The 12,539-nt window shown below is 48.5% G+C and overlaps 1 protein-coding gene across 7 annotated transcripts in view; it reads left to right on the forward strand.

Annotated features, from left to right (window-relative positions):
* Nucleotides 1–12,539, forward strand: part of LOC122451780 (calmodulin-binding transcription activator 1) — a 664,205-nt gene that overhangs the window by 3,490 nt on the left and 648,176 nt on the right. The gene's annotated exons all lie outside the window — the stretch shown is intronic.

Below are 12,539 nucleotides of genomic sequence, written 5' to 3' on the forward strand. Positions count from 1 at the left end.
ATTAAGGAATTAATGACACCAATACTCTGCTGAATGAGGAGGCAATACAACTTCTGTTTGCCGCTGCTGCTGCCACTGCTAATTTCATTTCAGAAAATTAATAAAAATGAATTGCACCACTGACATTTATAGAGTTTCCTAATAAAATGATACATTGTTTGTGTGGAGGAATCCCTATTAAATTAATTGTCGTAATCAGTTCACATATAGATGTTGGTATAGGAGCTGCAGAGGGACCCACTCGTCGTCTCCCTGGCTTGCTGATGGCTGGGGGTTATAAATAGAGCCCTTGCTCAGATCCTGCCCTAATTACGGTGAAGGTCCCAGGAGCCCCGCTCACCTGTTTAATAATGAGGTGTGCTGCAAGAGGCTCCCAGGGCTGGGGGCCCCTGGGGCGGCTTCGTCACAACAGGGCTGCACGCAGATTGTTGAAGCAGCCCCGTATCATAGTATCAGCAACTGGGACCTTCTGAAAGTGGCAGCTTGAAAAATCACCCTTAGAACGTCTTTATTTGGCACTTGCTGTGTGCTCAGCACTATAATAATACTGCTGGGAGACCCCAGGAGACTCCACGCTCCTCACCATGCCAGGTGAATTTAGAATCTTAGAATCGAGAGATTCCACCCCTCCATCTAGAACGTTCTTCCAGCTCCTCCTTCTGGCCTTGATTTTGTGTCATTCTCTCCATGAGGTCTTCCATGAACACATGATTTAAAAATCACACCCTTCCCATCCAGCAGGAATTCCTTTCCTCTGTTCCTGTGTTTTGTTTCTCTAGAGCGCCCTTCACTACCTGAGACATGGTGTAATTCCCCTGTTTATTTAATTCACTTATTCATCACCTGACCTCCTTTCCCTCCAAAAGTACCACAAGGAGAAGGATTTTCGGTCTGGCTTGTTCAAGGGGTCTCTCCAGTGCCTGCAGTGCTGCTGGACACATTGTGGGTGCTCCACGAATATTTGTGAAATGAATGAGAGTGAGTCTGAAAGTTGTGGAGGGAGAGATCTGGTTTTATTCCACTTTATTTTTTTGTCTTGTATAGATTTCCTAGTGCTGTGCTCTGGGGCACTTCCGTGATGGGCTTTTAAGTCTGTTCAGCAGTTCTGCCAGACCTGAGATGCAGAAAGGGTGTATTATCTGTCCAAGATGGCACAGCCAAATGTGAGAGCTAGAATTTGAACCCAGGATTATCTTACAGCAAAGCCCACAGTCTTAGCTTTGAGGCTATACTTCTGCTGGTGTGGGATGTGAAGGTGGCCCCGCAAATGGTCCTACTACTTTTTTCTACCTCCCATCTCCATTGATTCTGAACCACCTGGGAGACCCAGCCTCCCTTTGCTGGTGAGTTTGGCTCTGGGTTCCTGTGCTGACCTCTGGAGTTGATCTAGCCTCCAAGTTGCAGGCAGTGTGGAGATGCACACACTCCCCCACAGGGCAGAGAGCAGAGCCCAGCAGAGCCCAGGCAGGCGGGCTGCAAAATTTAGCAAGCCCAATAATTTATTTCTCCTCCCCTGGGAAACATGCAACCTTCCTTGGAAGCTGGGGACACATGAAGCTCAAAATGGAATTGAAAACACTTCCTTCCCAGGAATCTTGTCTATATCTGTTAGGAGGCTGGAAAATGCTATTAATTATCTAATTAATTAATTAGATTTATGTAGATAGCACCTTAACACTGAAACACCAAAGGTCTAATAATAGAATTTTCCTATAATGAACACTGAATGCTTCTTGGTCAATAAGCAATAAAACAGCTAAGTAGGAGGGGTCCGGAGGGAAAGGAGAAGAAAAGTGACACCTGAGTTTCAAGAAGACCCAAGGGACTCAGCAGGAGACCCACCCTCGTCTCTGGGCTCTCAGGACCCCACAGGTCCATTGCATATTGCACCCTGGGTCTTTCCCATGCTGAAAGTGAGACCAAGTCTTGGGTCTTCTGCTCTTACCTCCAAAGTTCTCCCTCCCAGGACTCTTAAGAACTACAGGGTTTGACTATTAACCCTCTATGGACCTTCCCCAAGCCTGAACGTCTCTCCTGGACACCTGGCTGTCATAGTATCACCTCAAACTCATCATCTTCCTTCTCTCACTCCGGCTCTGTTTCTGCTCTCTGATTTCCCTTGCTCTCAGAAAAGCCACCTCATCTTAAAGGCTCCAGGGCTTACCGCTTGTCCTCCTCCGTGGCTTTGTCTTCCTCCCCTGCATGGAATTAGTCACTGGTTCTGCCAGGGTTTCAGACTGTAATTCACATGCTTACTTTCCTCTGTCTCTGTGGCCTGGCCCTGGCCATCTGCATCACTCTTGGGTAACTGAACAGCTCCAACCACATCCCTCTCCAGGCTGGACTTCCTCCTCCTGGTTTCCCTAAGACATTCTTTTCATCGCATCATTGTTCTTGAAAACCTATGGGATCGAGTCCAGTGTTGTGTTCAGGGTCCTAGCGCATTTCCTCCACCTCTCTTTCGCATTCATTTTCCCTGACTCCCCACCACAAAGTACCCACTGCAGTTAGGATGCTGCTACTGCTCTCCAGACACACCTTCTGTGTCCCCTGCTTTGGCTTTTACTCGGCCACTGATCTTCCCTCCAATGCCCCATGTCCATCCCAATCTGCCCATCCTTTGGCTTTGAGGTCTTCCTGGAGTCCCCCAGGCACACCAGCTCATGGGGAGTCCTCTTTGCTGTCAGCTTCTGTAGCCCAGGTTCTTTGTCATCAATTTTTGACAATTGAGTCATAACAAGTGTGGAAGCCTTGCCTTCCGAGGGGGACAGCGTGCTCCCCATGGGCATGGCCATGCCACCTCTGTTGTCTCTGTGCACAGAGGAGCAGGAGCTTAGATGAGGGGTATGCATGGTGGGGTGCAGGCTTGTGGGCGAGCAGGCTGGCACCTGTGCAGACCAGCAGAGAGGGGCTGGGCTGTGGGACCAGGTGTGGGCAGAGTGCTCCACCCAGAAATCCAGTCTCATCAAGCCCCGGACGAGTCCCTGAGCAGGTGGGCTGCTTTGGCCAGGACCTCTGTGCCACCTGTAAGTGGCACAGGAGAGTGACCTTTTTGGCCACCTCTAGGGCATCTGCTCCTTGGGGCAGGTCTAGGACTTTCCTGAGGAAGCCCCGATTCCTGGGAAGTGACTAGAATGGAGCTGCACAGATCATGTGCAGATCCCGTCTGAGAGATTAAAACATTCCCAGAACTAAAAAGAAGTGGAGTTCGGATACAGACAGCAACATGGATGAACTCTGAGGACATTCTGTTCGGTGAAATAAACCAGCCACAAGAGGGTGAATACTGCCTGACTCCACTTATAGGAGATGCTGAGAGCTGTGAGATTCATGGAGGCAGTGAGTAGAATGGTTGTTGCCAGCAGCTGTGTTGGGGGCCAAGAAGTTAGTGTTTTGACGGGACGGAATTCAGTTTGGGAGGATGAAAAAGTTCTGTGCGTGGATGGTGGTGCAGGCTGCACGACAATGTAGATTTATCAGTACTTAATGTCACTGAACTGTGCACTTATAAAAGGAAAATTTTATGTTATATATATTTTACAACAATTAAAAAAAAAAGATTCCCTGAGCTGCCTCTGTAGCTGTGTCCAGTCAGGCAGAGTGGGGAGTTAGGGATTGGTCTTTTGTGTGTGTGTGTGTGTGTGTGTGTAGCAGGTACTATGGAGGAACAGAGTTTGGGAGGTCTGCTCTATAAATAGATCATTTCTGGGACTCTGTCCTTCTGTAAAAGAAGAAATAACCCAAGTCGGCCACGGTTTCATTGTGGTGACCTTTGCATTCTACTGAACTGGGGAACCTGCTATCAAATTAGCATAACGATGTGTCATGTTACATCCATTTCAGCATTTCCTAACGCACTGAGCAAATTCCTGACAAAGTCCAAACTCTTATCATTAACCAAAGAACAAAAGTAGCCGTGGGTGGCGGCTGCTGGCTCAGGACTCATGAGGAGCCTCAGCGCCCCTGGCCTCCTGGAGGGCATGTGCCTTGGGGGCCCCAGTAGTTGGGATAAGTTTCTGAATGAGGTAGGGATGAAGCTGTGACCTGGATCCTGATAAAATGTCTGGTGTCTCGACGGTATCAAAGTGGGACTGCCCCAGATTTTGGTGCGTTTCCCAGAATCACAGGATGCAGAGTGTCAAAGCCAGAGGAGATGGGGAGGCCACCGATCCCCCTCAGTGCCCAGGAAGGGGGCTGAGGCAGGCGTCCTGGCAGCCTAGAACCCCGGTCCCTGGTGCCCTTGGGAGTAAACCAGGGCTTCCTTCAGATTTCTGGCTGCACAGCCTTAAGTGACTGCCCTTTTTGTGAGTGGGCATGGGGCGTTTGTCACACTCCGGGGTTCGTGTGTCCTCTTGTGTCCTGCCAACTTCCACCTTCCTCCTCACTTCCTGGAGCCAGGAGTGCAAGTCCAGGTTCTGCTTCCTGGGAGGGAGCAGAGAGGGGGAGTGGGTGTTTGTGTCTTGTGTCTCACTGGGTTAGGCAGCTGCCGGCTTCTGACTCCAGCCTCTGCTTCCTTTTACTCTTTTTATTTTTAAACTCAAATACACAGACATCTGAAGCTTCCCTGGTGGCTCAGTGGTAAAGAATCCACCTGCAATGCAGGAGACCTGGGTCCAATCTCTGGGTTGGGAAGATCCCCTGGCAGAGGGCATGGCAACCCACTCTGGTATTCTTGCCTGGAGAATCCCATGGACAGAGGAGCATAGTGGGCTACAGTGCATGGGGTCACAGAGTCAGACAGGACTGAAGTGACTTAGCACACATGGGTGTAGTTTAATCAATCAAATGATCCGAAAAGGCTTGTAAGAAGTAGCCGCCCTCTGCTCTACAGCTCAATCCCACTTCCCAGGAATGCCCACTTCTTTTCGTTCTGATATTTACCTCCTGACTTTTCAATGTTTGTTCTGCTCTTTCTTGATTTCTCAGTTTCAGATGTTATCTTCTGACTTCCCTGTTTGCTAAAGGAGAGTTTTTCCTCTCACTCCGCTTCTCGTCAGTGGGCTCATCAGTGGAGGCAGCCAGCTTCCGGTGGGGGGATTCTAGAGTCTGCATCTCTAGATGCTGGCGTCTGCAGAGGTCTTTCAGGTTCTCCAGCAAAGGATCTCTCCGCAGGTGCCTGGTGGTTTGGGCTTGGCTGCTAGGGGTCTGGGAATCGGGCAGGAAGGGTGCTTGCAATTTCACCATCAAGTCATGAATTCTCCTGGTTTACATCTGTGTTGCCTGCTTCTCCTCTGCTGTCTCAAGTCTGGGGTCTTTTGGGATCCTTTTGTGCAAGAAGAAATGTGCCTCCAGTGGGGGCAGAGGCCAGGTGGGGTACGTAGGGCCCTGGGAGGGTCTATCTGTTCCCTGCACAGACCTGAGCCTCTTCTTCCTCCCTCCCTTCCTGAGTCTCTGCTTCTTCAGTACTTGATGCTCCCAGTGCATGGGTCTTTCTGGGGCTCTGAAGGCAAACTGACTTGTTTTTCCTGGTGGCCCCTAGGCAGCAGGTGGGCTTTGCTTCTACTCTGCGGTGTTGGCTATGCACACCCCATCTGCTTGTTTGTCTCTCTAGAGTGTGTTAACATCCCTGACCCCCTCCCATTTCCATCACCCTTTGCTCTGTCATTGTGGGTTTACACCGTGGTCATCCCTCTGCTGTCACTGGATCAGAGGCGCGATGCTGTCTTCATGTCAAGAAACCCTGTCTTCCTGGCTGACCACTGCTCAGCCCTTCTGATGGAGAACTGTGTGTGTGTGCTAAGTCGCTTCAGTCATGTCCGACTCTTTGTGACCTTATGGACTGTAGCCTGCCAGGCTCCTCTGTCCATGGGATTCCCCAGGCAAGAATACTGGAGTGGGTTGCCATTCTCTCCTCCAGGGGATCTTCTTGACCCAGGGATCGAACCGGGGTCTCATGTCTCTTGCATTGGCAGGCAGGTCTTTTACCACTAGTGCCACCTCTGTTTTTTCTCTCTCCTCTTCTTAGGCTCACTCTGTTTTTCTTGCTGTCTCACTGTCTTGCTTTTTCTCTTTCTCTTGTTTTAGTCTGTAAAAAGAAATGCCTCACAATGCAGTTTTCAGATTTCTAAATGCACAGCCAGTCAGGACCCAGGAAACCCTGTCCCTGGGATGCACAGGCTTCTTGGATGCAGGGAGGTGACTCCAAAGCCAGTAGCTCCAACAACACTACGCTCACTTCAATGCAGCAACCCTGGCTCAGAGCCATTCCTGGTGTTGGTGCAAGGTGCATGGCCTCTCCCTGCGTGGAATTTTGTGAGTCCTGGGGGGCTTCCGGGGCCATCCAGTATGCCATGCATGTCACCTGATAATGGAACCTTGATGCCTTTTGTGTCTACCTGGCTATGAAGGTGTCTTCCACGATTGTCCTAGTCTCCAGGCAGGGTGCTTCTCATATGGGCTGCCGGGCTTCACAGGTGGCCCTAGTGGTAAAGAACCTGCCTACCAATGCGGGAGATGTAAGAGACATGGGTTCAGTCCCTGCGTCTGGAAGATCTCCTGGAGAAGGGCATGGCAGCCAACTCCAGTATTTTTGCCTGGAGAATCCCATGGACAGAGGAGCCTGGCTGGCTATGGTCCAAAGGGTCTCAAAGAGTTGAACATGACTAAAGCAACTTAGCACTCACGCCCGTGATGCAAATTGGGGTGCAGACACCCTGCCGGAGACTGCTCACCCCAGGGATGCCTGCTGGCATCTGTAAGCAGAGCAACCCGGCAGTAAAGACTGTTTCTGAGAATGAAGTAGCACAAATGCATAGGCGTTTACTTACCCTGCCAGAGAGTCCATTGAGTGGAATCTTGCTTTCTTTCTGGGGCCTACCAGTTTATTATCATCTTCACTTCCTTCTCCTGAATCTGGAAAATTAGGATTGTCTGGTGTTTCTGTAACTGATCTGGATTGGTGTCTGGTATTTGCCCTCGGTCAGTTCTGATCTAATAAATCGATGTTGGCTGCGGGGAGAGGGGGGTGTCTGGTGGGGTCGGGAGGCTGGAAGTCGTATTCTCAGAACAGATCACTTCTGCAGTTCATCATTTTCTGTGTGATGAGTAATTCTCAAATCAGCTGGAGATTCTCCCACTGTTCTCACTCTGGCTACGAGGTAGTACTATCTTTGCTATTCTTAGATTGTCTAGTCTTTTATTGTGGGGCTTCAAAAAATTCAAAATAAGCCAAAAACAAAGGAAGAATATCTTTCTTAGTTCTCCAACTCTACTGTGTATCCTGCTTTCCACATGAGTGTTTGCTTGTATGGTGTGTGTTTATATACATACACACATGTACAAATGCATAATACTAGACATGCACAGATACACACATACAAATGCACAATACAGACATGCACAGACACACATGTACACAGAAGCACATACATACATACACACAACACACATGCACACATATGCACAGACATGCGTGGAGATACACAACATAACACACATGTAAACAGGTGTATACATATGTACACACAACACTCATATACACATTCAGAAATACACAGTACACACATGGACACTTATACATATATACCTAAGTACACAACATATACAAATACACAACACCCCACCCATGCATACACAACACATACTTGGCCACTTGAGTTGTTTTTTTCTTTCGTGTCTTCCAGTTTTATTGAGATATAATCGACACACAGTACTGTATGCGTTTAAGGCATATGGCATAAGATTTGATTTACATACTTCATGAAGTGGTTGTCACAGTAACTTTAGTGAACATCCTTCATCTCAAGTAGATACAAAATTAAAGAAACAGAAAAAAATTTTCCTTGTGATGATAACTCGAGATTTACTCTCTTAACAATTTTCGTATATAACCTAGAGCAGTGCTAATTATATTTATCATGTACTTTACATGTCTAGCACTTTTTTATTCAATAACTGGACGTTTGTACTTTTTGACCACGTTCATCTAATTCCCCCCTGAGCCCAACTCCCCACCTCTGGTAACCACGACTCGAATCTCATTTTTCGTGAGTTCGTTTGTTTGTTTTTGAAGTAGAATCAGCCTGCAGCACTGTGTTACTTCCTGTTTCATAGCATTGTGATCCAATATTTCTATACGTTTTGCACTGATCACCACAGTGTCTAGTAGTATATGTCACCATACAGAGATATTAAATAATTATTGACTATATTCCCCACACTGTCCATTTCATGGCCGTCTTGTAAGAGAAAAAAGTTTCTGGGAGAACTTTCCTTCTTTTTATTCAATGATTTAATAAGATGGACCATGGGAACATTTTGGGTGGAGGAAAATTTCTCCTAGAAGAGAGGAATTCTCCTCTCCTGGCAGCCCTGACCTCATCTGGGATGGATGGAACTTAGGGTTGATTGAGCTGTTTAATTTGAGGTGACTCCAGGGGGCAGAGGGGAGCCTGAGGCTGGGATAGTTGCTTGCTGGGCAAGGTGCTTCGCAACTGGCTGCTTTGTGATTCCCATCACGGCCCTAACCAGGTCTGTAGGAATTTGGGATCTTGTTTTTTATTTTTATTTTTTTTTTTAGAAATCTTCAAGAACAGGAACTTTCTGACTGTGGTGGAACTGGATTTGTACACAGAAGGGCAGCTGGGACTTAGGCTGAAGTGTTAGGGAGACCAGAGCCCTGCCAGGCATATGGGAAAGCTGGAGAAGAAGACAATGAAATTAGGAAATCACAAAACATGTTCAGCAATGGAGGAGCAAGAGCAGAGGAGACAGGTCACCCTACGCTGGCGCTCGGCCTGCACAGGGATACGTGCTATTTCCACGTGTGTTCACACACACACACACCCACACACCCACATGCCGCTCTCCTACCTCCGTGTCACAGGCTGGCCATAATTAATTCTGTCCACCCACTCTGGGAGATGCTGCCCCTGGATCTGGGGGTTGATGGTGCTGTCTTTGCAGGTACATTGCCTTCTCCCGTGGGGTTGCATGTGAACCTTTTATTCCTGAATCCGGTGGTCACCTCTCATGCTGTTGGTCTGCTCTGTTCATCTGTTTCTTCCGTGGACACTTTCTGGTTCTTCACGGTGTGCGAGGTGCTATGCTGGGCTTCAGGGATGGAGTCGTGAATGAGACGGATGGTTTACACCGATGGCGATGCTGCAAGGGTGCAGTGAGAGGCCGCCTCTCCAGCAGGCAGGGTGGGGGGATGATCAGACTGCCTTCCTGAGGGGCTGAGCTTTGGATGGAGACTTGAAGGATGGGTGTGTGTGTGTGTGTGTGTGTGTGTGTGTGTGTGTGTGTGTGCTGGGTGGGATGATGGGGGCAGAAGGCAAGCATGTTGTTCCTGGCCGTGCTCGAGGAGTCTGTACAGATCTGAGGCGGGAAGGTGCCAGGAGAGTGTAGGAGTAGACAGGAGGTCCTTGCAGCCCAGGTAGTGAAGTTGGGGAGGAGCAGGTGGGGGTGAGGTTAGGGAGGGGCATGGAGACCAAGCTCAGGGTTCAGGGACAGTGCTGGATAGTGAGGACCCCCATGGGAGGGTTTTGAATGAGGCAGTTAAGTGAGCAGGTATGATGATAGCCTCGTCCTGGGCACGCTGGAGGTGGAGAACGAACTGGAAGGGGAGAACCAGGAGGGTGCCTGCACTGGTGTCTGTGAATGCCCATTTTAACGATGAAAAGACCAAGTCTCCATCTAGTGCAAAGTAGTGTCCTGTTACTACAGGGACAGACCTTCTGAGTTTGGAGAGTCAGAAGAGCTCTCAGTGAGCCAGGCTCCCTGGTGAGCTGGGTGTTCAGTGAGTCAAAGCTTTGGTTCTCCCTAATGTCACTGCTCAGCTTTTAGCTGACGTCACCACCCACCCCAACCTGTCCCTCTGTCCCTTGTACTTTGCATCCCCCTCCTTCCATCCTCCTCACACCAGGGTCCTGTCTGAGACCACGGGGGCGGATGGGACCTCCAGGGCGAGGGGATCTGTGGCTGGGATGGCTTCACATCACAGTCCATCCACGAACGTGTGAAAAAAGCATTGATGATGATGGTGATGGTGACAAGCGGATGCACAAGAGAAACACTATTTTGCAATAATCACCAAACTTTGAGGGTTTTTTTTTGTTTTTTTTTCCGGCTGTGGTACAGCATTCCAAGGTGAGAATTCTTCCTCTTGGAGAAAAATTCCACCTGTAACCCCCTATATCCCATCGGGGTATGTCTGGAATTACCCACAGTCACGCCATTTCTCTGGTGTTTAATTTTCTTACCCAGCGCCAGAGGGTCTGCAGGGGTACGTAAGAGTTTCGCAGTTTATTAATTTTGCATTAAATAATTAATAGTAAAGTTAATTGATGAATTATTCAATTTTTCAGGTAAAATGGGACGATAAATATTCATAACTTATTTTATTAAGGGAATTTCCATTTCCTATGTCATTAAATCTAGATTAACAAAGGCTGACTTTAAATGAAGATCGAAAACAATTGTGCTTTGGAATTAATTTACGAAGTTAAGGTCATTGCTTTGTGAGTTTACCTCCTGCCAGAGAGTTAGGGCTTCATCTTCTCAGAGAAGTATCTGAATTCTCAGGAGTAACATGGCCATCAGTTTAGGAGAATTCCATGAGTCTGCTGGGGTTTTCTTCTGCATTCCCAGTTCACGACATTAGGCACTGGGGCACTGAGATGGGCGTAGTGAGGCGGGTGAGCAGAGAGGGCAGGTCTGGGGTCCTTTCCAAGGAGCGTCTGACTGTGGCTTTGAGCTGTTTGTTGTTTGTTCAAGAGCTGCAACAGGATTTAAGAGGAGCCCAAACCAAAGCTGATGAGGGTACAGAGCCTGGTGAAAGAATTCTAAATGCACATGTTTCAGAGTCGATTTTAGCATAACTTTGGGTTTTCTCATGGAGTTTTAGGAGGTGCTTGTTTTCCTATCTGTAAATGCTCACAGCCAAGGGTTAACTACAGCTTCAATTTTTATTTGCAGTTTCTAGCTATCCAATTTCTTTTATGTTATGTTAATTTGTCAAACTGCTTGGAGCACAGACCACGCACTGGTACGGAAGGTTTCTGAGTGCCTCACAGGCTGTCGATAACTCGAAAAGCCCCTTCAGATCTGGGCCCTTAATCCTCATATGTACTCGTGCTCCGTCACTTCGGTCGTGTCCGACTCTTTGCGACCCTCATGGACTGCAGCCCGCCAGGCTCCTCTGTCCATGGGATTTTCCCGGCAAGAATACTGGAGTGGGTTGCCATGCCTTCCTCCAGGGGATCTTCAACAGCCCTGCAAAATGGACAAATCTTGGGCAGAGAGAGAGAGAGCAAGAGAGAGCCAGAGGGAGACAGAGTCATGTATTAAACAAAGCCCTTCTTTCTCCCACCCAGCCATCCAGCCACTTCCCTAAGCTCCAGGAAACTGAGTCTTAGAGATTATGTGACCCACCCAAGGTCACTCAGCTAATCAGCCATGGAAGTTGGACCACAGCCCAGGTCTTTCTGACTCACAGTTGAGGTTTTTTCCCCCAACTTCAGTATCTTTAGTGCTTGAAAATAATTTTTTAACCACCCGGAATAGTGGGACACTTGGGAGTATTTATAACCCTGTGGAACAGTTTTCTCTGCACCGTCAAGTATTCATTATAATTTTCCAGCGAGACTTCTGCTCTGAAGAAGTTGATCCTATGGTAAGCCTTCCTTTCAGAAGGGAGCATTTGACGCTGCATCTCATGTACCTACTCTCCTAAAATTATCCCTAATTGGCTTGGAAAGTGGCTTCCAACAGGCAGCTGGCTTAGTATCTTGACTTTCTGGTTGTGACTCTGGGAGGTGCCCGGGTTCGATCCGGTTTGTGATAGTGGTCTTGTTAACTCTGAGTATGAGATGATATCACAAAGGTGCAGACTGAAGTGCTGTCTCAGGGGAGGTGGCGTGGAAGCTATCAGGGGCAGTCTGTCTTATCAGGGATGCTGAATAGCAGGTGGGGCCAGGAGAGGGGGCATTGCACTGTGCAGTTACAAAGGCGGTGGAAAACATGGCCCCTAATCCAATTGGACAGACAAGTCACGCGTGTCTGAGATAACTAGTGTGATTCCCAGAGAGTGCTTGGGAGCACCTGGAGTGTGTCTGTGTGTGTTTGTATGTGTGTGTACTCATGCACTTGCTCCCCTCCCATCACAGAGCTGTAGGAAGAATGCAAAATGGGGCCAAGATCAATTGGATTCTATTGATTTCATTGGGAAAAACAGCACAGCAACATTTGTAAGGGTGAATTTCAATCAGAAAACCGTGAGCTTGGGTGGGGGAATGGTGCGCCCTGATGGCAGACAGAAGACTCAACACTTGGATGTTTCCTACCCTGGAATCATGGAGGGAGTGGTTAATTGATGGCTTTGGCATAAATGATTGTAAGGCTCTAGAGGGCCCCCGGGTGTCCCATGATGGGCCCATCCTAGAAGGGAGGGAGGTCCCTGGATGTCTTCATTTGTGCCCAGTGTGTGTGGAGCCTGGATGAGCCTGGGTGGGGAGGCACAGCTGCTCTTGATGCCGAAGAGCTGCCCTCAACACAGACATACCACCTTTGATGGCGTGTCTAGGTGGGTACAGGGAGGT

The sequence above is a fragment of the Cervus canadensis genome, chromosome 13 (genome assembly GCF_019320065.1).
Source record: "Cervus canadensis isolate Bull #8, Minnesota chromosome 13, ASM1932006v1, whole genome shotgun sequence".
Taxonomy (NCBI): Eukaryota; Metazoa; Chordata; class Mammalia; order Artiodactyla; family Cervidae; genus Cervus; species Cervus canadensis.